The sequence below is a fragment of the Ammospiza caudacuta genome, chromosome 7 (assembly GCF_027887145.1).
Source record: "Ammospiza caudacuta isolate bAmmCau1 chromosome 7, bAmmCau1.pri, whole genome shotgun sequence".
NCBI classification, from domain to species: domain Eukaryota; kingdom Metazoa; phylum Chordata; class Aves; order Passeriformes; family Passerellidae; genus Ammospiza; species Ammospiza caudacuta.
The window spans coordinates 6,221,713-6,243,044 of record NC_080599.1 but is presented as its reverse complement, the minus strand read 5'-3'; the positions used below and the strand labels follow the sequence as shown (position 1 = coordinate 6,243,044).

Sequence of the window (21,332 nt, the reverse complement as noted above, 5' to 3'; positions counted from 1 at the left end):
TCCCTAAGTCAGCGATCTTAGAGGTGAGGTACATCTGGAATTACTGGGTTGCAACATGGAAAAGGGAAGCTCAGAAATAAATAAAGAGAAACATCTTTGATTGTTTCTTTAATTTTCATTTCACTTCTGGGAAGCTGTTTCAGTTTTCCAGGAATCTTCTCCTGTCTGCTCTTCCCAAGAACCTCTCATGGAGAACAAGGTCAAGCTTCTGTCACAAGAATTTCCATCAGGAAATTATGCCACTGGTGCAATTTTCATTGTGACTGTTTGTGCTGGTTTAGGGCAAATTTTGGGAGGAAATCTCCAAAAGGGGTCCGTCTAGAAAGCAAGTTCAAGCAGCCCCTCTTCCTACTAGTTCAGGAAAAGACTCGAGAAAAGTGGAAAAAAAACCAGTTTATTTAACAAGTAAAGTATTCACAAGCAAGAAAAATGAATAATATTAAATAAAACCTCTGACAGTGCTGAAGAGATGGCAAATTCAGAAAGTCCTTTTTGTGGGTTGTAGTTGACTCACTTCATCTCTTCTAAGTCCCTCTGCTGCTGGAATGCAGCGTCCCAGAGCTTGGGGGGGCCACAGGTGTGAGCTGCTGCCGGTGTTTTTCTGGGTTTTCAGTCCAGAGCAGGTGTAAACAGTTCCAAGAAAAAGGAAAGTCACAGTCGAAAGGAACTTCTCTGCCTAAGCTAGCTAAAACCAAATTGCTAGACCTAGGCTGTGAAGGCACCGGGAAATTTCCAAATCTGGGCACTGGCGGTCCCAGCAAACACTAGATCTGGATGGTGCTAGAGTCAGAACCTGCAAATTTCCAAAATTTTAGATTTCTGTGCCAGCAAATCACTGGACTTGGGCTGTGCAGGCACCAGGAAATTTCCAAATCTGGGTACTGGGGCAGCAAACACAAGATGTGGGAGGTGCCAGACCCAGTAGCAGGAAGTTGCCAGGTTTTGGATTTCTGTGCCAGCAAATGGCTGTACTTGGGCTGTGCCAGAATAGGGAAATTTTTGGATCAAGGCACTGGCAGTGCCAGAGAAGCCCACATTTCAGGAAGGATTGGATCTGGACCCTTCCCTTCCCTTCCCTTCCCTTCCCTTCCCTTCCCTTCCCTTCCCTTCCCTTCCCTTCCCTTCCCTTCCCTTCCCTTCCCTTCCCTTCCCTTCCCTTCCCTTCCCTTCCCTTCCCTTCCCTTCCCTTCCCTTCCCTTCCCTTCCCTTCCCTTCCCTTCCCTTCCCTTCCCTCCCCTCCCCTCCCCTCCCCTCCCCTCCCCTCCCCTCCCCTCCCCTCCTGTTCAGAAGCTCCAGCAGCCCAGGTCCCTCAGCTTCTCCTGCCAGCCCCAAAGCCCATCCTGTCAGTCCTGCAGAGCCTCTGCAGCTCCTCCTCACTGCCCAGAACAGGGAGCCCCAGAGCCAGACACAGCAGCCCAGATGTGCCCCCCTGCCCTGGGGTGACTCTGGCAAGGGAGCAGCACCAGGCACTGCAGGAGCATGCAGACAATTCCTCCAGAACTTGTAGGATGATCCTGCTCCCTAAGGGACGTTCCCATGGTGCCGAGTCAGGAACTGCAATGGGGAGTGGGGCCAGAGAGGAAAGGGCAAGAAGGAATGGGCTGTTTGCAGGGAAGGGAACAGGGGTGGGCAATGGGAAGACATTTGTATCAGGAAGAGTAAAGAAAGCAAAGGTGAAGCCAAGGAAATGCTGAGGGCAGTTTGGGGGTGGCTGTCAGGCAGCCCTGGCCCTGAGCAACAGCGTCTGCAGTGGGACAGGAAACTCCCAGCTAATGCGAACAAACTTTCTGGCTGACTGCAGAGGCCAGGACAGAGCTGAGTAGTTTCCCTGGTCCCCCAGCCCTTGCTGGCTCCAGGGGCTGATTGCATTTGTGCTCCCTCAGGTTCAGGGGAAGCGGGGGCTCGGAGCCAAGAGAGTTCGGTGTTGAGACCCCTCGGCCCCAGGGGGTGTAGAAGAAATGGGGGGGACAAAGGTCCCAGAGATGAGGCTGTGCTCTGCTTGGAATGAGACGAGGCATCCTTAAAAAGGTCCACCCTGAAAGCAGGCCTCTGCCTCATCCCATGCCTGGTGGTGAGAGCACCTTGGCATGGAAAGAAGATGTCACGAGATAGCAGGACTCCGGGCGGTGCTAATTGTGACAAGAAGTCCGTGGCACAAGGAAGGACTCCATCTACTCTTCATGAGCTGAAGATTTGATTTTCTAAAGGGTGGTGCCAGACTGATTGTGGATAATTTTGGGAAATGTAAAGGAGGAGGGGGAAGTGTTTCTGTGTAGTTTTCATTTTCCTTGTGTTTTTTTTTTTTTCTTTGTGGTTTAGTTTTTTGTAGTTTAGTTAATAAAGTTTTTTTTCCTTTTTCTGTAAGCAGGAGCCTGCTTTGCTTATTTCCGGGTACCACCTCACAGCAGATGCCAGGGAGACAGAATTTTTCATGGAGGCACTGGCATTGTGCCAGTGTCAAACCATGTCAGTTATACAAGGCCCTGCAGTGTCACAATGACCCCTTGGTTCCAGTGGTCCTGAAGTGTCCTAATGGTCTCCATGGTTCAATGAGGCCCCACAATGTCACAATGGACTTTTGGTTCCATGAGCTTTCGTACTGCCAACAACAGTCTCCTTGGTTCCACAGTGTCACAATGGACCCTTTGCTCCATGAGGTTCATTGGTGTAACATGGACACCTTGATTCCATGAGGTTGTGTAGTGTCACAATGATCTCCTTGGTTCTGGGGCCCTGCTGTGGCTGCTGTGTAACAATGGACCTGTGGTACCATGAGGTTCCATAGTGTCACCATGGTCCCTTTGGTTCCACAAGGCCTTGCTGTGCCACAATGGCCCTTTGGTTCCATGAGGTTCTGTACTGTCAACAATGATCTCCTTGGTTCCGCAGTGTCTCAATGGATCCTTGGTTCCATGAGGAGCCTGTCGTCCCACACCCCCTCACAGCTCCCCATGGCCCCTCATAGCCCCTCGTGGCTCCCTCACAGCTCCCCATGGCCCTTCACAGCCCCTCATGGCTCACTCACAGTTCCCCATAGCCCCTCACAGACTCTTACAGACCCTCTCAGCTCCTTGTAGCCCTTCATGGCCCTTCACAGCCCCTCATGACTCCCTCACAGTTCCCCATGGTCCCTCACAGCTCCCCATGGCCCCTCATGGCCCCTCACAGCCTCCCACAGCTCATGGCTCCCTCACAGTCCCCAAGACCCCTCACAGCCCCTCACTGTGGATGCTCTGGAAGAGAGAGAGAAACAGCAAGTGTTTCTCACAGCAGCATGTGAGAATTCTTAGGGTATTGTAGGGATGTGATAACTTGTTAAGTATAAACAATCTGCAGGTGGTATTCTTCTACTTTGTCTTTCTGTTCTTCTCAAGGACAGTGTAATGCATTTTTGTTAACCAGCCAATCAAATAGAATAAATCATCTCATGCTATAAAAACCACAAGGTTCTCTTGAATAAAACCTTCTTTCACTCTCTCTACAAACTGCCTCCCGCCTGTTCCTGTGTCATTCTCGACTCAAGAGTGACACCTCACAGCCCCTCATGGCCCCTCACAACCCCTCACAGTTCCTCACAGCCCCTCACGGCCCCTCACAACCCCTCACAGTTCCCCATGGCCCCTCATGGTCCCTCACAGCCCCTCACACCCCCTCACAGCCCCAGACGCGGGGCGCCTCCCAGAGAAGGAGGGGTCGGGCCCTGCTTGTTCTCCCTTCATTTCATTCCCTTCATTACAGCGACAAGTAAAGAAAGGCTGAAATGGAGCCTTTCCCCAGCGTTTCCCTTGGGGTTAACTGCGGGCTGAAGCTCTGTGCTGGCCCCGGCCCCAGCGCCACCATCCCTGCAGCCGCCAGGCCTTTGCTGTCCCCCCGTGTCCGTTCCCTGTCCCCGAGTCCCGCCCGGCTCTGGCAGCAGCAGCAGCCACAGGGCAGGGGGCGCCGGCCCGGCCCAGCCGGGGCTCCCGGCCCGGAGCAGCAGCAGCGCCGGCCCCTTCCCGCCTGCTCCTGCCTCGGCTCCCAAGGGCTTTTTCCAGCTCAGTTCTGGAGCAGAGCAGCCAGCACCCACACACAGCCCTGACTGCTCAGGGCCTGACTGTGCTGCCCCAAGCCAGACCTCAGAGGAAGAAAGGATCGGATTCCAGAGCTGTTTACAGCACTGTTTTACTCACCCTGAGGTGGCAGCAGGAGGCTGCTGGTGCCTTTGCCTTGGGAATTGGGGATCATGGCTGCTCTTGGCCCTCTTCTGCTTGCCACCTGAATTTTATCCATGAAACTGCAAGTGCCGCTTTCAGTTGGTGCTACCCACGGTGCTTTCATGACAGTGAAGTCAGTATTTTTGTCGCAGGCATAAAGATCAATAGATACTGGAATGCTCACCAACCTCAAGCTCTAAGGTGAGGGGAATTAAAGCCTCACAGGCCACATTTGCAGTGGTCAAACACAGCCCTGTTGCTGGCACTGATGAAATAGAATAAGCTGACAGAGGCCATCACAAAAATTGCCTCTGCAGTGTGGAATTAAACTAAAAAATCCACCAGGAGAAACAGAAACCAGAACTTCTCGACTCGCTTCATGGCTCCTTCCCAGCAGCAGGAAACAGAGATGCCCAGAGGTGTTTTGCAGTGCTGCTGCCCCCAGTTTACAGCCAGGCTTGTATTCCCTAACAATTCCTGGTACCACCTCCTGTTTTCTTAGCCTGGAACAGTAACAATGAAAACCTCACCAATGGCACAACTCCCCAGTCCACCAGCAAAAGAAAGGATAAGTTGTCAAGTTCTCCAAACCTTTGTCCTGCTTTGCTGCAAGAGTTCTGCTGAAGGCACAGTGTGGAAAGCCAAGAGAAGCCGTAGTTGGTGGCACATCTTGTGACAGGAGCTTGACCTCATTCTCCAGGAAATGTTTTTGAAAAGAGCAGACAGGATTACAGAGAAGATTCCTGGGAAACTGAATCAGCTTTCTAGAAGTGAAATGAAAATGGAAAGAAATAATGTGAAATGTTTTCCTCAATTTATTTCTGTGCTCCCCTTTTCCATCTTACACTACTTCTCCATGCCATTAATTCCAAATGCATCTCACCTCTAAGATCAATGACTTAGTGAGTTTTAGACACTCTAAAATACCATGACCTGCACAGTTTGCCTTCCCCTGTTTTTGTTGGAAAGCAACGCTGGAGACACAAGTGCAGTGCTTGGGTCGGGCACGAATCCTGCAGGTAGGGAATGTGGCCCGGCAGTGTGTGACCCTCAGCAGGGACAATGCTCAGCAATGCTGCAGGCAGGGAATGTGCCCCGGCAGTGTGTGACCCTCAGCAGGGACAATGCTCAGCAGCGTTGCTGTGCTTGGTCCCCATGGAACCATGCCAGGAGCAGCTGCTGAGCTCAGAAGCCATCGCAGCCCCCGCCCTGCTCCAGAGCCCCTTGGCAGGGTGGGCTCCTGCCCTGGCTCTGTGTGCCAGGAGCCGGTAGCGCTGGGTGCAGGGAGCCCAGGGAGGGCACAGAAACGCTGGGTGAGAAATGCTGGGGCACAGCGAGATGGGTGAGTGCAGCTGGCCAGGGCAGAGGAGCAGCACGCACAGGGGGCACAGCCTGCAGGACAGATGACCAAGGAGAGAAAACAACAAACTTCTCAGGAGGGTGGAGAACAAACTTTTAGTGGCAAACTTCAGAGAATGAGGTACTTGGGAAATCTTAAACAGCATTGAATTACATTAAAGCACTTGACAAAGCACCGACTTCGCAAACTCTAACCCGTCCAGCTTCAAGTTATGCAGATTTTGAGAAGAGGAAGTCAGGAGAAGAGAGAGTGGGAGAGAGAGATCCACAGTCAGTCTTGGATCTCAGCTGCTGTGAGCTCCAGGGCCGTGGGATGTGTCAGTGTCACACCCGTGTCACTGCCTGACCTGCTCTGGTCCCTCTCTCAGGTGGGGTTTTTGGGGTGCCGGGTGCTTGGCAGCCACTTTGGGGCTGCACCAGAGGCTGCAGTGGCTGGGGTGTGGCAGTGACCGCCCCACCTATGCAGAACTCTCCCTGCCCCCAAACACACACTGGAGATGTCTGGGGCTGTTCATCATTTCTCTGCTCTCCAGCACCAAGGCAACGGACTCTGGCTACAGCTCTGAGCTCAAGCCCAAGGCAACCACCCCTGGCAATGGGACTCCATAGAGCCATTCCCAGGAACCCCCAAGAGCTGGGGAGTGCCCCAAAACTGCCTCAGAAACATGAGATACCTCAAAATCTCTTCAGGAATGTAGATTATTCAAAAACTCACTCAGTAATGGGCTCCCCCTCCCTTCATCATCCCCAAACTTTGGCTGTCTCACTCCAGACCCCAGCCCACCTCCCCAATCCCAACCCCAACTCATCCCACCACTCCTGGACATCATGACCCCCCCGGCCCCAAGCTGTACTTCCCCAATTTCCCACCTCCCAAACACCATCCCACCCTTTCTGCCCCACCCAATGCCCATGTCACCCCTCCTGATTTGCAACCCACTTCGCCCAATCCCTTTCCAACCCCATTCCACACCAAGGGGCTGTGGAATCAAGGAATTTTGGGTTGGGAGTGAGTAGTTTCAGTGCTATTGAGGTGACAGATAAAACCCTATTGTCTCTTTGAGTGCCAAGAAAGGGAGACAACTAAACCAAACACCTCCAAAACCCCCAAACTCCCCCAATAATTTCCCTGAATCCCAGATTCCTCTGAAGCACATGTAAAAAGTGAGGCTATAGATGCCTTTGATGAATTTATTGATTTTTACCCCAGTTTTCTGTGTTTTAAAGGGATGAAGATGAATACAAAGAAAATTAGGGTCAAAACAAAAGAATACCCAGCCATCTTCCCAATGCAGATCACCGGGAATGTGGATTGCCAGGGCTCTGACCAACATGGGTCCTCCCATGGGGGATGAAGCTGGAGCAGAGCATGAAGCTCCTCCTGCAGCTGGGGCACTCGCAGGGCTGCCCTTACCGGTGCCTCCGTTGGTGTCGGGTAAAGAACGAGCGGTTTGAGAAGCTCTTCCCACACTGGGGACACTCGTAGGGCCTCTCCCCGGTGTGGATGCACCGGTGGGTGACGAGGCTGGAGTTGTGCCTGAAGCCCATCCTGCAGTCAGGGCAGCGGAAGGGCCTCTGCTCTTTGTGAATCCGCTCATGTACAAGGAGGTGGGTGCTGGTGTGAAACCTCTTCTGACACTTGGGACACTCTTAGGGCCCCTCCCCAGTGTGGAACCTCTGGTGGACAACCAGGTCAGACCTGTGGCTGAAGCTCATCCCACATTCCGAGCACTCGTAGGGCCGTTCCCCCGTGTGGATCCTCTGGTGGCAGATCAGGTTGAATCTCTTCCTGAAGCTCTTCCTACACTCCAAGCACTCATAGGGCCTCTTGCTGTCATAAAGCTGCTCATGCGCCACCAGCTCTGAGTTCTGGCTGAAGCTCTGTCCACCTTCCTGGCTCAGGCTGGGTCTTTCCTCCTCAGAGCACCATGGGCTGGGTTTGCAGCCCCTCTTCCTGTGGAATCTCTGGGGATTTTCCTCCCTGTTGGATTCCTGCACTGTGAAGCCACCCAAAATGGCCTCTTCCACGAGGTTCTGCTGTGGGGATTTTTCCTCCCTGGTCTCCATCCTGAGCTCCTTCCCTGGGGGAGGAAGGACAAGGAGAGGATGGGATTTGCCTCCGTGCCAGAGGGAAGGGGAAGGAGATCCCCCCGGTGCATCCCCAGCAGGACAGCGTTGGCAGAAGGGCTGTCCTGCAGCCAGGGGCTGTGCTGGGCTGGGAGATGGAGCAGGAGAGAGGGGGAAAGGGGCACTGACTTCCTCCTCACCTGCCTGGCTGTCCTGGTGCATCTTCCTCTTCCTCCAAGCCTTCTCCTCTTCCATCCAGCCAAGGTTTGGGAATGGGAAATCCTGGCATTGGGAAAAACAAGGTGTGAATGCCTTGGGTTGGGGATTCCTCCCACCCAAGTCTATCTCTAGAAGTCATCTGGTGTCCATAAAAACCTCCAAAAATCAAGAGTGAATAAAAAAAAGCCATCAGGAGTGTCCCATTTCCAGTCTTATCCCTCTGGAGTTCTGGTGGTCCCCTGTCTCAGGGCTGCTGAGGATCCCCCCTCTCCAGGGTCCTGCTTAGGGATGCTGGGGGGTTTTGGGGTTCCCCTCTCCAGCCTCCCTCTGGTCCAGCTACTTGGGGCTCCCCTCTCTTCCCACCACTCTCTCCTGGTTTAGGGCAAATTTGGGAGAAAATCTCCAAAAGATTTTCCTCTAGAAAGCAAATTCAAGTGGCCCCTCTCCCAACCAGATTAGGAAAATATTTTCTCAGATAAAAGGAGAAAAAACCTGTTTATTTAACAGGCAAAGTATTCAGCAGCACAAAAAAATTACCAATATTAAAAAAAAAAAACCTCTTGCCACTCCAAAATAGATGACAAACTCAAAAAGTCCCTCTGTAGGCAGTAGCTCGGCTCCCTCAGTCTGTTATCAGTCTCTTATCAGTCTGTTATCAGCTCCTCCAGCACTGGAAATGCCGCGGCCCAGGCCCGGCCAGGTGGGCCACAGTGGAAGCTGCCAGTGGTGTTCTGGGTGTTCAGTCCAGAGCGGGTTTAAACAGCTCCAAAGAAAAAGAAAAATCACAGTCCAGGGAACTTCTCTGCCTCAGAGAGCTAAAAACGAACTGAAAGCAAAGGAGAGCTCTGTCCTGCTGTCTGTCCATCCACAGACAACTGATACCTTAGGTTTTAAGTTTTTCTGTTCTGTTTTGATGTGCAGCTTTTAGCTTTATATTAAGTGTTACTGGGATCTTTTCTCAGGGTGGTGAAGACAAAACAATCCTGGAGACTCAAGGACAATCTCATCAAACTTCAGGCCCAAAGCATAAACAACATGGAAAGAAGATAGCAGGCAAGCAAGCAAGGAAGATGTAACTTCATAATTTGAAACTATTAATCGAGCAGTTAACTTCTATATACAAATGGACTAAAACTTATAAAAATGTGAGATCTCATGACCAAGCCCTCTTTTGCTCCCATCTTGGAGCCATCCAGGCAGAGCCACAGTTGTGGCTCCTGTGCTGCCAGGGTGTGGCCTTTGAAGGCATTTCAATAAAAATCAACTTTATTCCTCTTAGCTCCATCTGGCCACTGTTCCAGCTCCTTAAGGCACCACAACAGTCCAGGAGCTGGAATGTGCAGGATGAGTGCAGTTTCTGAAAACAAACTGCTGCTTCTCCCTCCTCCCCTTCACTCTCAGAACCAGCCTTAAAGGTGCAGAACTCATTTCTGTGCTAAACAGACCGATGGGGGTACGAGCATCATGAAGTCACCCCAGGACACGCCCCTGTCAGGGTCAGGGGGTCCCGTCCCTGCCTCATCTCCGGGCTGCCGGGGGTCCCCCAGCTCCGGTATCGCCCCTTCCCCTCTCCCCACCCCGGGGGTCCCCCGTTCCACAGCCCCGGCTCTCACGGGGATCCCCAAAACCAATGTCCCGCCCCGTCGGTACCGGGCCATCCCCACGTGGACCCCCGGGACCCTTCCGAGGGGCGATCGCGGCTCCTCTCCCCCCGAGAAAGCTCCTCTTAGGGAGCCCGGAGATATCCGGGGCTCGAGTCCGGGATCTGCCGGCTCCGAACACTCTCCAGAAAAATTCTCCTGGAGACCCCTGGCTGGAGCCGGGGCGAGCTCGGCCTCCGCCCTCACCTGCGGCTCGGGGCTGGGGGCGATGCTCCCGGGGCAGGGGGTGATGCAGGCTCGGCGTGCGGGCGCTGCGAGCGCCGCGATTCTCCCGCTCCTGCTCCTGCTCCTCCTCTCCCTCCTCTTCCTCCCGCATTTCCTCCGCTGCCAGCCCGGACCCCCTTTCCCACCGCTCTGCCCCGCGGCCCCGCAGCCCCGGCTGCTGGGTGGGGGAGCCCCCGATCGGCCCCGGGGCAGGGCAGGGGGCTCGGGGACCCCCCCGGGGCGGATCCGTCCCCCCGGCCCGGGCCCCAAATTCCGCTCCGGGGCTCTGAGGGCTCTGAGGGCCCGCCTGGCAACCGGTGAGTCATCGGCGAGAAAGGCTCTGGTTGGCTGAAAATTGTTTAGCGCCTCTTCTGATTGGCTGGAATTATGACAGATGCTGCGCCCTGCGGGTGTCCCTGGGAGCTGCGGAGTCCGGCCCAGAGCCTTTTCCTATTTCTATCTGTTCTCTGAGACCTCTTTCCTTTTTCTTTCTCCCTCTGAGACCTCTTCCCGATTTCTTTCTCTCCTTCTCTCTTCCCCATTTCCTGTTCAGTTCAATCCAAGTTCGAGCAGATCCGCAGGTTGCGTTCCCATGGTCTCATTCGCTCCTTCCCTGGGACAGAGGCGTCTCTCCCTCGCGAAATCGTAACCCATGGGCAGGGTCCTTTCGCAGCCCAATCCTTCCAGGATTTTGTTGGGGACTCGCTCCCATTTCCTATCTCTCTCTGCTTCCAGCGGGGAAGGTGCTGGAAAATGCCCGGCAAAACCACCTTTGATATGTGCTCTGGGAGCCCACAGAGCTGCTGGACCTTGTCCCCTGGCCCTGCACAGGTCCTTGGGAAACACGGCAGGAGCAGCACCCTGGGAGCCTCGGGAATGCCCCTCTGGCATCGATGGCACACACTCCCATGTGCTGGAATTCCAGTTCCCAGCCAGGAAAAGATGTTTCTGGCCTGGAAGGCAAAGCTCTCAAGAAGGGACCAAAGGCCAAGTGGAGCAAGATCTTACAGTGACATTTCACTGCCAGCCTTCCTGACTTCACCCATGGCTGCTGTAGCTCGTGGATTGGGAATGAAATCATGTCAGCGTCTTTGGTGGGAGCTGCCCTGGGTCAAGGGAGACACTGAGAGAGAAACAGAGCTGGGAAAGAGAGGCAGGAGAGAAAGGAGGGCACAAACACAATCAGCTGAGAAGGTGGCACTCTGAAAACAAACCAGAATTGATTGAAAATGAATGGGACAGAAAGTAATAACTTTGCACCTTTTATTTCCTATCAAAATACAATTTCTTCATTTTCTCACAAACCTCCTCCCCATGTCATTTAGCAGGGCTGTCAGAAAGTTCTTTGTTCTCTGTCAATGTTCCAGGCTGCAGGCACAAGCAAACAGGGAATGGGGATTTTCCTGCTCCAGGAGAGTTTGACATCCTCAGCTGAGGAGCAGAGGAGGCACCAGAAGGAAAGGGCAGCTGGGCTTCACCTTCCACAGGAAAGAGAGGGAGGGGAAATCTCCCATCCTGTCTGCAGCTGCTCCCACAGAAATGTGAGGGCTGATCCCAGAGCCCCAATGGTCACAGTCAGGGCTGCCCTCAGGGAATGCTTGCCTGATATTGAGGGGCAGTGTGGGAGCACCTGGATCTTGGGGCACCCAGCTGCCCCCCGTGTCTTGAGGTGCCTGAGGAGGGCTGGGATGATGCCAGGGACATCCTGCAGTGACATCCCACCTGTCCTGCCCTGGGTGAGCTCAGTCCCAAACCTGACCCTGATCCTGGTCTCAATCTCACTCCATGTTTAGACACACTCACAGTTCTGTATTTTATCTCATCCCAGTCCCAGACTCTTTAGCCCCAGACCCAATTCCAACCCAAGCCCTAAAGACAATCCCATGTCTAGCCTTAACCCCAATCCCAGCTCTAATCCAAATCTCAGCCCCAATTCCAAGCCCAGCCCCAATTCCAGCCCGTTCCTAAATACTCAGCCGCAGACCAAATCCCAGATTCAACCTTTCTGAGGGTTTGGGGGTGTCTCTGTCCCTCTGACCCCGATGATGTTTGGGTGGGGTCACACCAGTGCTGAGAGGGACAGAGACACCCCTGGCCTCTTCAGGTGTGAGAAGGTCGGAGAGCCCCCCAAGCCCTGAGCACCCTCAGCGGTGAGAGGGACACAGAGCCCCTGGTGCCCAGCCCTGCACAGGCATTGCCTGAGGCCAGAGGGATGGAGACCCCCCCAAGCATCGACCAGGGTGAGGGGACACAGACTGCCCCGAGCACCCCCTGGCACAGGGGTGAGAGGGAGAGAGACCCCCCAGCCATTCCCTGGGGTGAGAATGATGGAGACCCCCTGGGGAATGGCCTGGGGTGACAGGGACAGGGACAAACCTCCCAAGCATCACCCAGGGCGAGAGGCACAGAGACCCCTTGAGCATCCTCTGGGCACTGAACAAAATATACTAATTTCTGGTCAGAAATCAAACTTAACCCTACATAAAATGCCTTGAATTTGCTCTTCCAACAAGAGGCTTTTGATGGAAATGCAAAAAAAAACCCAAACTTTAATAAACTGACAAAAAAAGCAATTCTGTGGTAATTCCAAGTTTCATCAGTCCTGCACAGCTCCAGCTCAGCTGCTGGCACATTCTGATAAAAGAAATGTGGAAATTCGGCCAAATTCAGGTTATGAAAAGGAAGGTAAAGCTCTGTGTAGGTGTTCACAAAGGAGACAGAGACAAAGAGACAAAGTATTCTTATATTTGGCAAAGCCCCCCAATCTGTGAAAGAGAAAATGTGGCTGGAGAAGTGAGTGACAGGGACAGAGGCCTCCCCTGGGGAGGCAAGTGTGACATTGTCCCCTGTGTGTGTGGCCTTCCTAGAGTGGGGGTTTTACACCTGAGCCAGTTTGGGTAAGGGGGGTGGTGTTCACCCCCTGAGCAGGGATTACCCCACTGTTTCAGGTTGCCATGCAAGATGTAACCAAATGCATGTTTTCAATCCCCATCTTCATCAATGTCTATAAAAAGGCAGGGCAGTGCTCTTTATCTCTTCCATGACTCAGCCCTGATAACGCCCTCCAGGGGAGATATCTTCTGTGAATGGGCCATTGAGTGTCACTGCAGGACTGATAAAATTCCATCATCCCATTCCACAATGGGATGCTCCACCCAGGGGGAGGATCCAAGCATTCCTACCTGGATATAAGCTGAGGTTTTCAACACCAGGAGCAGCTTGCCTACTGGATTCCCAGAGGACAAGAGCTCCATAACCACCACTGGACCTTCAGAGGAAGACCAGACCCTTCTACAGGATTACTGCTCTGACAGAATCATGTTCATCACTCCAACAGAACTGCAGTCACCATTTAATGTGACTGCTGCCACCACCCTGACCAACAGGGTGTCAGGTTATATCCTGATTCAGTTTAAGGCAGTGTTTCTGTATCATTGCCTTGATCCTAATTTTCTTCTTAAATTGTAATTCTGGCTTAGACTCTCCCCCAGGATAGTCTTCAAACCAGTAGAAAACTCAATTTGGTCATCCCTTTTTTTCCCCCCAAAACAGAACTTCCCATCCCCAAACTTTCACCAGACGGAGGAGGAGGCTGCGAGGAAGAAGAAGACGCCCCGGGATACTCAGGCAGGTGAGGAGGAAGTCAGTGCCCCTTTCCCCCTCTCTCCTGCTCCATCTCTCAGGCCAGCATGGCCCCAGCTGCAGGACAGCCCTGCTGCCAATCCCATCCTGCCAGGGATGCACTGGAGGGATCTCCTTCCCTTCCCTCTGGCCTGGAGGCAAATCCCATCCTCTCCTTGTCCTTCCTACCCCAGGGAAGGAGCTGAGGATGGAGACCAGGGAGGACAAATCCCCAGGGCAGAACCTCATAGAAGAGGCTGTTTTGAGTGACTCCATGGCACAGGAATCCAACAGGGAGGAAAATTCCAGAGATCCCACAGGAAGAGGGGTTGCAAACCCAGCCTGGGGTGCTCTGAGGAGGAAAGACCCACCCTGTGCCAGGAAGGTGGGCAGAGCTTCTGCCAGAGCTCGGAGCTGGCGGTCCATAAGAAGCTTCATGATGGGGAGAAGCCCTACAAGTGCTTGGAGTGAGGGAAGAGCTTCAGGCAGAGCAGCACCCTGATCCAGCATCGGATGATCCACTCCAGGGAATGGGCCTACGAGTGTTGTGAGTGCCAGAAGAGGTTTCAGACCAGCTCCCATCTCCTCCTGCATGGGCGGATTCACAGAGAGGAGAGGCCCTTCCGCTGCCCTGAGTGTGGGTTGGGCTTCAAGCAAATCTCCCACCTCATCACCCACCAGCGGATCCACAGTGGGGATAGGCCCTTTATGAGTGTCTGGAATGTGGCAAGAGCTTCAGCTGCAGCTCCAGCCTGCTCCACCACCAGGGAATCCACACTGGGGAAAGGCCATACAGATGTGGAGAATGTGGGATGACCTTCATTTGGAGGTCACAGGTGATCATCCATCAATGCATCCACACTGGGGAGAGGCCCTACAGGTGTCCAGAGTGTCAGAAGAGGCTTCAGACTAGCTCCAATCTCCTCAAGCACCAGTGGATTCACACCGAGGAGAGGCTCTTCCACTCCCCTGACTGCAGGAAGGGCTTCAAGCACCAGTCTCACCTAATTACCCACTGGCACATCCACACTGGGGAGAGGCCCTACGAGTGTCCGCAGTGTGGGAAGAGCTTCTCCATGAGGTCTCAGCTGACAAAACACCAACGGACGCACGGGTAAGGGAAGCCCTGCGAGTGCCCCAACTGCTGGAAGAGATTCGTGCACCACTCCAGCTCCATCCCCCATGGGAGGATTCACATTGGGCAGAGCCCTAGTGACCCACATTCAGTGATCTGTGCTGGGAGGACACCTGGCTGGTTATCCTTTTGGTTTGGCCCGAATTTCCTCTTCATTTGTCGTTATCACTTAAAAACACCTGTAATAGGACAAAAATGAAGGAAATTGATCAGAGATGTCTAAAGTTCCATCACGTAACAGATACTTGAGCAGGAATTTATGGTTTTGGGACATATTCAGGAAGATTTGTGGGTTCTTGGGAGGTTTCAGGAAGTGTTCTCCATGTCTTTGCAGTCCAAAACTCAATATAGATTGATCTGTCACCTCAAAACCACTCAGTCCCACTGAAAATATCACAATCTTACCCCAAATGGATCAATCCCACCTCAAATATGCTTGTTCCAACATCAAAAAAAATCAGTCCCACATCAAGACTATTTAATTCCAAAGCCTTCAGGGTGAGATGGAGTTGGAAGGAGATTGGCAGAAGGGGCATCCAAATTCTCCAAGTGGAATCAGGATTGTGTGGGGCTGGGTGTTTATTTCATAGTAAATAAACTTTCAGAATTATTGATTTCTGTCCCATGCATTTTCCATCAGTTCTGGTTTGTTTTTCAGAGTGCCACCTTCTCAGCTGATTGTGTTTCTGTCCTCCTTTCTCTCCTGCCTCTCTTTCCCTGCTCTGTTTCTCTCTCAGGGTCTCCCTTGACCCAGGGCAGCACCCACCAAAGACCCTGACATGATTTCATTCCCAATCCACGGGCTACAACAACCATGGGTGAAGTTAGGAAGGCTGGCAGTGAAATGTCACTGTAAGATCTTGCTCCACTTGGCCTTTGGTCCCTTCTTGAGAGCTTTGCCTTCCAGGCAAGGAACATCTTTTCCTGGCTGGGAACTGGAATTCCAGACCCTGGGAGTGTGTGCCATCGATGCCAGAGGGGCATTCCTGAGGCTCCCAGGGTGCCGCTCCTGCCATGCCTCCCAAGGAACTGTGCAGGGCCAGGGGACAAGGTCCAGCAGCTCTGTTTTTTCTGCAGTGCCACAAGGGCCCTTGGTTCCATGAGTTTCCCTATTGACAGCAGCAGTTCCTTGGTTCCCATGATGCCCTGCTGTGTCACCATGGATATTTGGTGTCATGAAATTCTTCAGTGTCACAATGGCCTCCCTCCCTCCATGAGCTTCCACAGTATCAAAATGAACTCCTTGGATGAGCAGTGTCACCATGGACCATTGGCTCCATGCAGCCCCGCTGGGTCACCATGGCCCCTTGGTTCCATGGCACCCCAGGGTCACAATTGGCTCCTTGCTTCCAAGTCACCCCCTCAGTGCCAAAATGGTCCCTTCATTCCATGAGGAGCACAAAAGTTTTGTAGAAACATGGAAAAATCCTGCTTAATACACCTGGGAACATCTGCTTGCATTCAAGAGAGATCTTAATGGTGAGGGTGGAACCAGCAGGTTCTATCTGCAATAGAGATCCAGGGAAAGGACAGGGACAGAGAATTCAGCTGCAAGACTCAGAGAATTCTGCTCCCAGAGATCATTTCTGCTCACCCTGTCTCTTGTAGAAAGGTGAGACCATTCAAGGCAGCCTGGATGGAGCAGGTGGTTCCTGAGTGGGGCTTGTTCTTCAGGAAACCCATTCAGGCTTTTCCATTTGTTCTGTTTTGAAAGCAAAACCGGTGAGAGACTCCAAGTCAGAAATACAATTTATTAGGAAAAGAAAAAAGTAATAAAACAAAATGCATGCAATAAGACAAAAGAGAAACCACTGACAAAGTCAGAATACAACCGGACACCCTGTTGGTCAGGGTGTTGGTAGCAGTCCAATTGGAATGGTGGCTGCAGTCCTCCTAGAGTGGCAGATCTGTTTATGTTGGAATAGTGATCCTGTAGTAGGGTGTAGCCTTCCTCTGAAGATCCAGTGGAAAAGGCAGTTGTTCCTCTGGGAAATCCAGTGAAAAGGCAGCTTGTTCTATCTGAAACCCCAGATAATATCCATGTTGGGATGCTTAGCTCCTCCCCTCTGGGCAGAGCATCTCACAATGGGCTGATATCATTCTATGAGTCATAAGGTGGGTCCATGAAACAGAAATGGCTCCCAAAGGAAGGTCTCTCTGAGTCATGTGGCAAGGCATTGATAGGCCCATTACCAGCAGATAAGGAATAAAACAATGCCCCTCCTGCTTTCAACTGCTCTTGAGGATGGAAATAGAATACATCTTTATATTTTAACCTAGGACATCTATCACCGATGGAAGGGTGGGACGAAATAACTTCATCTTCGGTGTCATTTTCTGCTCTGCTCGGAGTTTCCCGAGGGCTCGTAGTGCTGTTGGCTTCAGGAACAGTTTGGGCAATAGCTGTAGGACTGAGGGCTTGGTGGGAAACGAGAACTGTTGTTATTCTTGTATTTACAGTCTTTTGCTACATGTCCAGTTTTCCTGCAGTTATAACAGTTTCCACTGCCTTTATTACATTCTGTATTGTGGGGAAGCACGTTTACTGCAACCAGTGCTTCCATTGTACCCTGGCCTGTGGCCTTGGCTAGGCTGGAGTCACAGTCTGAGACCGCTTGGTGGGCGCAAGCATCAACCATCTGAGTGATGGTCAGCTCAGGGTCAAGGGGGAATGTGTGCAGAACCTTTCTGAAGTCAATACTGGCATTACAGAAAACTAATTTTTTAATAAGATAGTCCCAGACCTTTTGATTGTTTGCCTGTTTTTCCAGTGCTTTCATAAGGTGCTTTAAAAACTTGATATAGCTCCTGTCCAGGCATTGGCAATAGTCAGTCAAGTCAGTGTGGGATGCAGAAGCCTCAGATGTTTGGAGGGAGGTAGACCATGCAGCATGTTTGAGATCTTACAGTATTGACTGGGGGAGGACTTCAGCCTGATATTGCAGTCTAGTACAGTCTCCTTCCCTGGTAATGCGGTCCATCATGAGGTGTTGTTGCCCTTCTTCCTTAACATAGCCTTTTGGTAACTCGTTAAATTTATTTATCCAAACTCCTTTCCACAAAATAAATTTGTCAGGTGACAATATGAATTTCATGCACTGTTTTAAATTTTATAGCACCATTGTGTGGGCAGTAAATGGCACATCCAGCAAATTGTTAAAATAGGGAGAAGCCCTCCCATAATCCTTTGCAGCCTTTACTAAGTCCTTCATTTCTCTGTGGGGAATAGATTCCAATTTAGGTTTTGGCCCCTGCTTATACTGCACAGGTGCCACCTGAATCTTGGATGCCACCTCCCAGTCCCCCTCCTTTGCAGCTTTTCTCCGCATCCTCTGCCAAGAATCCTCCGGCTCATCCTCACTCTCAGATAAGCTATCGCTCTCTTCCTCTGTGGAGGAAGCAGGTCTGCTGGCAGAGGTGCGGGCCTTTCTGCTGATTGGCAATGCCCGGTGTTAAAAGCCTTTGGTAGCCGAAATGGCTTCTTTGCGGTTGGCCCCACATCCAGTTCTGGTGATGTGGGAACTGGAAGAGGCTGGACTGGAGAAGGGGCCTGGAAGTGGAGAGGTGGAGCCCGCACTGGGGAGGAGCTTTCCCATGACAGGGGGGGACCCAACATGGGGGCAAAACTTGACGTCAAGGTGGGACCCATCACAGAGGAAGCACCCAGACCAAAGGCGGGAAATGGGGATGAGGGCAGGAAAGTATCTAAAATGGCGGTCTCTCTCACAGGAGTATTGCCATCTTGTGATTTATAGGAAGGGCGATTAGGACTAGAGGGTGAAGGAATGTGGGCGAGGGAATATCTCAGGGTAGACTGGCCACTACCACCCTGAGGAGAGGACAGAAAAGGAGGGGGGATGGCAGACAGCAGATGGCTTGTCTGTTCCAAAGGCCAGGCTCCATCTCCCGTCCTGTTCTCAGGGCACGTGGGTTCGGGAACATGGGGGGAGGATTGAATAAACCAGGACAAAGGGTTGGAACCATGAACTTGTAAAATGATCCTATAAATTAAATGAAACAACAGATAAAATTTCCCAACTTTTAAAACCCCTTGTGTTTGTAAAATATAAAGCTTTTTCCCAACAGCATCCACAAATGGTAACTGATAGATAGAAAAAACAGAGATATCAGGAAGCTCCTCAAATAACCATGAACAATGCCTTTTAAACTCCCCTCAAAAAATGAACTCCCCTCTAAATTTAAAACTCTCCAAAACTTAACAAAAACATCCTTTTCAGCTTGGGACTGATTATTTCCCAGAGTTGCCCCCAATGGAAGAGGGAATTCCCACCCACTGGAACAGAAAATCAAAAGCCCAAACCCCTGGGAGCTCTCTGCCACTCAGTCAGTCACTCAGTCTCACAGGCACAATCTTCAGCCAAAGTGGTCCTGTGGGGCTGTCAGTGAAGTTGGTCCCACAGATGTTGAAGGGTGTGGGATCTCAGCACCTCAGGATGGAGGTGCAGAGTGGCCGAGACCACCCTTGGGGGGCTCGGGAGTCCTGGAATGTTGCCAGAAGTGTCTGGTGGCAGGGCTTTGATCCTACACAGGAAATGACACCTGTATGAGGACTGGGAGGAATTCACTGGGTGAATGGTGAAGGGATAAGTTAGTTAAAGTGTAAAACATAGGGTTTAGGATTTTGGTACAGGGGGGTCTAAAGAAGTAAGATGGTGGAATTGGGGCGTGTCCTGTTCTTCTTCTTCTTCTTCTTGGCCTCCATCTTCTGTGGTGATGGTGGCACTTTGGGATTGGTTATTACTAGAAGTGCACCGGTTAATAAGGGTAGAAGGTATTGGGGAAAAATTATAAATATTGTACATGTAACTTCGGGTATAAAGATAAGTGACCGCCCCGGGGGCTTGCGGAGTGTGCCCATGGCTGACTTGCTGTGCAGACCTCTGTCGGGCTGAAAGAAAATCTTTTAGATAAACAATTAATAAACACCGAGACCAAGACAAGATCAGGAGTCTCTCCTCGTCCTTTGAAGCGTCGGGCTCTTCAAGGCCATCCCTGGGCCTTTCCAGGCCACCTAGACAGCACAGAAAACTTACAAGTGGCGTCCCTGAGCTATCTCCGGTCATAAAACAGCAAAGAGAAACATGAAATCTACAGAAGGGATTGTGAACTTCTTCTTCAGTGAGATTTGATAAAACTCGAGTCTCATTTCAGTGTTGCGGCTGACCCACAGGGGTACAGCTTCCAGTGGTGTCTGACTGGCAGGATCACCACTGGAGAAACTCACAGGGACCTCAATGAATCAGGTCCCTGTTTGGGTGCCAGGTGTGGTGTTGTGGCACTACTGAGGCTCTTGGAGTGTCCAGCACTCATGAGCCCAAAGCTCACTGCTACCTTAGAAAGCCGAGAGAATAGGCAGGATGGGTCTTCATATGATCTCCTGCAAAGTGGGTTTATTGGTACAGGAACAGGGTACACAGCTGAACAGGCCCCAGGGACGAAGACAGAATGTAGGCTGAGGGAAAAGGGCCTTATATGGGGTAGTGAGGGTGGAGCTGAGGGTCAGGGCACAATGGATATGGGGGAAAATGGTGCAGAGGAGAGGTCAGAGGTCAGGTCAACCAATAGGGAAACAAGGGTGAAGGAACACAGCAAACTAGGGCCAATGGAGGGACAGAGAGAAAAGAGCATTCTAGGGCTAAACAAATGTAGGCAATAGGAGTTGAACTAGGGTAATTAGGCCAATGGGCCAATGGGGTAACATAACGTGACATAGATCATATGTCTGCAAAGATCTATGGGAGAAGAAAGTGTCTCACCCTAACCTGAAAGCCTATTCCTCTTATCTGGAACCAGTCCTCCATGTTTGGGAGATTGAGACTCTGATGGCAGGGCTCTGGGCCTCCACACATCCTCACAGCTGGCCCAGGGCAGGTCTGGAGTGGTCTTGGTGGCAGATTGGACTTGGCACAAACTTGAGGAGGGAGTCTGTTTTCAACAGGGAGCTTAGGAGTTTCAGATTACTAAAATAAATAAAGAAAACCCCCTCTTTGCCTGGCTGCAGCCAGTTCTCCAAGCTAAGCTGACCCCAGGTGAGTGAGGAGAGACAGGATGGGGTTTGGAAATGTCGAGCAAGGCTCTCCACACTGGGTCAGATCTCAAGACACAGCTTCTCAGAGCAGGCCAGACCTCCTTAGGAAAGCCCCTGGGTCTATCAGTCACAGAATGCTGCTAGCATTTCTTCTCTAAAGAGAACATACACCCTTAAAACAGGAATGTGGATTTATTAGAAGCTATTTGAAATATTTCTCTGTAACAATAGAAAAAGAACTTCCTAGTGAACTGCACTACAGTTGAGGGAAATCAAAGCAAAACCATGATTTGTCAGGAGTGCTTGATCATAATGATCCCCATGGTGCATTAGGAGCTGAGCCCTGGAACCTCAGGGCCTGAGAGGAGATTGCACAAACCTTTCCAGGAGTCAAAGATGGACAAAAACCCCAAAGTTTCTTGAGGCATGAATGGGTCCCTCTGAGGTCCATCCCCAACACAGGCTCCTCATGGACTCCTTGGAGAAGAGAATTGGAGGCCAGGATTGCATGAAATCCTCTAAGAGACTCCGTGCAGAAAGGAAAATCCAAAGTACCTTAAAAACCTTGAGTATCTCAAAGTATTAATGAGCACTACTGGGTGTCAGTACAAAGCTCTCAAGGGACTCATTAAAGAAGAAAATTGGGGACATGATTGCACAAAACTCTCACAGAGTTTGTATCAAAAGGGAAACACCAAGTACCTTAAAAAATCTGAAGTACCCTGAAGTATTAATGAGCCCCACTGAGTTTTGTTACTGACAAAGCCTCTCCAGGGACTACTTACAGCAGATAATTGGAGGCTGTAACTGCACAAACCTCTCAG

At 51.5% G+C, this 21,332-nt stretch overlaps 1 pseudogene; it reads left to right on the top strand.

Annotated features, from left to right (window-relative positions):
* The window catches only part of LOC131559605 (zinc finger protein 11-like), a 912,004-nt pseudogene that overhangs the window by 494,002 nt on the left and 396,670 nt on the right, over positions 1-21,332 (top strand).